The sequence below is a fragment of the Physeter macrocephalus genome, chromosome 14 (genome assembly GCF_002837175.3).
Source record: "Physeter macrocephalus isolate SW-GA chromosome 14, ASM283717v5, whole genome shotgun sequence".
In the NCBI taxonomy this organism is placed as follows: Eukaryota; Metazoa; Chordata; class Mammalia; order Artiodactyla; family Physeteridae; genus Physeter; species Physeter macrocephalus.
Window position 1 is genome coordinate 70,360,126 of NC_041227.1, and position 5,313 is coordinate 70,365,438.

Sequence of the window (5,313 nt, forward strand, 5' to 3'; positions counted from 1 at the left end):
GACACGGGTTCGTGCCCCGGTCCGGGAGGATCCCACATGCCGCGGAGCGGCTGGGCCCGTGAGCCATGGCCGCTGAGCCTGCGCGTCCAGAGCCTGTGCTCCGCAACGGGAGAGGTCACCACAGTGAGAGGCCCGCGTACCGCAAAAAAAAGTTGTCTGGGTAAATACTTAGAAGGCCTATAAAGAAAATATTAGTTTCAGGGATACCTGATCTTTATTTTTGAATTTTATGTTCCAGGTTACGCTTCCTAACACATCAATTTTACATGTAGCCAATCACCTGTAAAATGAAACTCACATGTACAAGAGAAGCTACTTTTACAGAAGATACAAATAAAACTTGGGGCTACGTGAGTATTTTTCTCTACAGCTCAGAAAGGTAAATTAACACAGTTTCTGTTGGGGAAAAATGATCATAATGATATATTTCCTTTGAACACCCCAAAGTACTTTGTGCAGGGAAGCTACACAGCATCCACTCAAATGCCTGCTGTGTGTCAGACGCCAGGGGAGCGACCCTTCAACAGAGTGCCTCTGGGGTCCTCCTGCCATACTCTCCAGCACCCTGGTCCTGGGCAGTCTCCTTGGCCTCTCTAAGCCTCCAAGTGCCCTTGAAGGTCTACGACTGGGTCAGTAAACTCTCCCATCTTCAAGGTCTTTGGGGGTGTACTTGATGTCTCCTAGTTTAAGTACAGAACTGAGAACCCAAAGGTGCTGAAATGTTCTTTTCAACATTCCACCTGGAGGGGCATGTATATGAACTTCAGACAAGAGTTCCAAAAGGCACATCTTGTTAACATGACTAAGGGTAGATTAGGGGGAAGTGCCTTATAAAGAAAGCACAATCAGTCAATCAACCAATCAATCAATCAATCCATAAGTAAGTACACCCACTTCAGGTGATTCAAGAAATCTGACGTTCTCAACTCCTAGCCCCCAACTCCACATTCAGGGACATCTTACTTCTAATTCTGATATGTAACCAAATCACTGGTTTTAATCAACATTCGGATTTATTTTGAAACAGAGTAAATTTAAATAATAAACTGAAGGGGCTTCCCTGGTGGCGCAGTGGTTGCGCGTCCGCCTGCCGATGCAGGGGAACCGGGTTCGCGCCCCGGTCTGGGAGGATCCCACATGCCGCGGAGCGGCTGGGCCCGTGAGCCATGGCCGCTGAGCCTGCGCGTCCGGAGCCTGTGCTCCGCAACGGGAGAGGCCACAACAGAGGGAGGCCCGCATACCACACACACAAAAAAAAATAATAATAATAATAAACTGAAATGCAAAGTTAGTTTATAAAAGCTAAGTTACATGATAAAACATGTCCATGCCCACTAGGTCTTCAAAAATAAAAATAAGACAATATTTAAGGACCTGACCTGCTAAGTCTCCCTAAAATCCACAATAGTTTGTATCTAAAATACCTGAACACTTTATAGATCGTTTAAGAATTTGCAAGGTATATGGTTTTCTGGTTTATTAAGGTGATATACACAAAAAAATTTTAAAAATCAATGTAAAGAATAATGTTTCAGTAGGGATCATAATAATTTACATTTAATGGACACTCACTCCCACCTTAAGGGTTCCTGAGCCCCACTTCCCTTATCATTAACCTGTCAGCTTGATAGTCAAATCTAATTAGTTAAATCCTCTTTTAAAGAAAAGATTACGCCTTAAGCATCCTGCCAGTTCCACGGCTGTTGGCAACTTACAAACTAATCTCTGCAAATTTAGGGGGTGGGGAGGAGAATCCTTAAACTCCAGTGGAATCTAGAGCTCCAAAAGCTCATCTGTTTAAATTGTAATTATTTATAGCATACAAAATACAACGAACATGCCACACACAAATGCCAAGGCCCTTGTCTCTTCCTACACTTGTTCTGCACATGCAAAGCAGCTACTTCCAAACACCCAAGAGAAATGGCTAACAGGACTCATCAGTTAAAGTGGTGTAAAAGCAGAAAGAAAATGGGATTTTCTTTTAATAATTAAAAAGTTACTGGGTAACAAGTTAAATGCCACTAAGAGGAAATGTATAATGTAGTTTATCCTATAAGACAACCAGGCTGGGCTCTTCAAAAAGTCAATGTCATTAAAAAAATTTTAAAGGGTGTGTGTAGGGGGTAGGATGAGGGATGGAGTCCTACATCAATTTCAAGAGGCTAAAGAGACAAATCAACCAAATGTGCGACCCTCCCTGATTGGATCTTGGATCCAAAAAAGAAAAAAAAATAAAGCCTACTACTATTTCATACACACACACACACACACACACACACACTCTCACACTCTGGAGGCAATCAAGGAAAGTTCAATATGAACGTTAGACAAAATTCTGGAATCACAGTTAACTTTCTTAGGTGTGATAATGGTACTGGCATTATGTAGAAAAATGCAGGGGATGAATACTGAACTATCCTGATACCTTTTACTTTGAAATGATTTAGCAAAAAAAAGAAAGCAAATGTGGCAAAATGTTAAAGAATTGGTGGATCGACACGAAGAGTATATGGGTATTCACTGTATTCTTCTTTCAACATTTCTATAGGTTTGCAATTTTACAACATAAAAAATTTGAAAAATTTTGGAGGAAAAATTTAAAATGAGAAAACAGGTCACGGTTCAACAGCCTTGGAGTCAATATCTGACCACGCCCCACAAGACAACAAGCTGCCGAGAACAAAGCCATGTCCATCTCAGTGCCCACTGTCCTAGCACAATGCCTGGCACAAGGACGCACTCAAGTATCTGATCAGTGTAGGGGTGGGTACAGGAATGACATTTCTGCTCCAACGCGTCAGTCACAGTAGCCTTCGGCGGGTCATGGCTCTGGGCCCCTGCAAAGTGGTGATGACACCAGTCTTGTGGGGCCCTTGTACCTATTAGAAGGCATATTAAGGGCATATCAATATGCCAGTTGGCATATTCTTGGGACTTAGCAAATGGTACTATCATTGTTATTCTTAGATAAGTCCATGTTTCAAAAATCCATGATACTGAAAATTCTAAGAGGTTTTAGTTTTCAACTGAAATCGTCCAGATTTACAGATGTAATGAGATTTGAGAGGTCCCTTGTACTTTCATGTTACCTCAAAAATACTCCTTTCCTGGTCTCTCTTGTTAAAGACTCTCAGTCTACGGGGCACGAACTGTCGCTTCACATTGTCATCTGACATGGAACATCCCTTCTATCAGGAGAAATGTGAGCTGGAACTGATCTCCCTAGTGTCGGAAAGCTCTTCGCAGCAAGCTTTTCTCAGCAAAGTAGAGCAATGAGCTGTGTTACCTAAAGGTGCTGGGTTGGAAACGACTTTAAAAGGAATTCCTCAGCTACCAAAAGCCCTACAGCAATTCTAAGACGGTTAACAGATTTGGGCTGGTGAGAAATAGGGAGAGAGAAGGGATTCTCTGTGGAAGAGTCTGGCAGTGAGGATAAGAACAGTACCTTTCCAGAGGGAGCCAGGGCTGAGAGAAGGGGCCTGAGTGTGGGGGTGGGTGCGTATGTGTTAAAAAAACATGGACAGGGATTTCCCTGGCGGTCCAGTGGTTAAGACTGCGCTTCCACTGCAGGGGGTGCGGATTCGATCCCTGGTTGGGGAACTAAGATCCCACATGCTGCGCGGCGTGGCCAAAAAATTAAAAAAAAAAAAAAAAGACAACAAAGAGATCCTACCAAATACTTTCCTCTCCACAACCCCCTGCAGAAACATGCTGGGCAGACCCTGCCTGCAGGGCAGAAGGGCAGAAAGCTCTGCAGCAGCTGTCTGCGCCTAACAGCTACCTCGCCCTCCCCTGCAGGATCCCAACAGACTGACCTGGTGACTTGTGACTTTGAGACCAGCCTGAGTGACCAACGCTCACACCCTGACAGTATTCCCTGAGGTAGCAGAAGCACTTCCCACCTCCTAACACTCTTGAGTCTTGTGAATATTCGAGCAAACAAAATGAGTTTAGGTTTCAATAAATCCCCCTGTCGGCCTGGTGGCATAAAAAAGAAGCGCTTCGTGTCGAACCTTGGATCTGCCTATCATCAACTCCATGGGATCATGACTCAGATTTTGGCAGGAAAGGCTTTCCGACTGCTTTTTAAACAGGGGCAGGAAAGCAGCAAAGGCAAGAGGAAAAGGGGAAATGGGACATGAGGCTAGAGATGGGAGTGAGCTTTTTTATATGATAAAATTCTGACAGCTTGATATCTGGTCCTCAAGCTAAGTCCCGTCCTTAAGTAGCACCATCCTAGACTACAATACCTCCAGGGATGAGAAAATAGTGAGGTAAAAAAAGCCAGCAGGAAAAAACCAGAATTTCACTTTTGTGGGGTGTAACTGGCTTTTCCTTTTGTTTGTTTCTAAAATATGTGTTTTAGAGAATAACAGTGATAGGGTAATCCCTACTTGCTCTAATGGAGACCCCATTTACTATCTGAGAAGAGGATTAAGTATTTCTCACCTGTTTAGAAGTCCTTTATAGCCATGCAACCCTAAACAAATACTCAGAAGGTGAGTATCTGTAAAACTTCTGTTTACACCATACATTCCGTTTAATTCAACAGACATTTGGAAAACTACGCTAACACCTCAGAGGATATAGGACGGCCTAACCTCTGGGGGCTGACGTAGTTGGGAGTGAGGATAAAGCTGGATGTGTGACCCGGGGCAACGCCCTCAGCCTCTCTGTGCCTCAGTTTCCCCAGTCAAAATGGTGTGAACAACACTACCTACCTCGAAAGAGGGCGGTGAGGATTCCACGAATTAATCCATGTAAAGTGATTAGAACAAAGCCTGGCTCCTAGTGAGTCCTCAATAAATGTTAGCTACCACCACTAGTGCATGAGGGTACTTTCACGAACTATGAAAGAACTTGGATTGTCATAAATCCCGGTTTGCATGGCCAGTCCAGGGTCAGGCCTGTTGTCCCAAAGTCATTATTAATAGTAGCCTGTTTCTCTTTCAAATGTGTCCTGGTCTGGACAGTAAGTTACCACGTCACCTTAATTATCACTCAAAAGATATGCAAATGCAAGGTATTTTACAAGAAGAGGGGATAAGAGAAAGGTATCAAAAAGGGTTTGTTGGGACTTCCCTGGTGGCACAGTGGTTAAGAATCTGCCTGCCAATGCAGGGGACACGGGTTTGAGCCCTGGTCTGGGAAGATCCCACATGCCGCGGAGCAACTAAGCCTGTGTGTCACAACTACTGAGCCTGCGCTCCAGAGCCCTCGTGCCACAACTACTGAGCCTGCGCTCTAGAGCCCGCGAGTCACAACTACTGAGCCCGCGTGCCACAACTACTGAAGCCCGCGTGCCTAGAG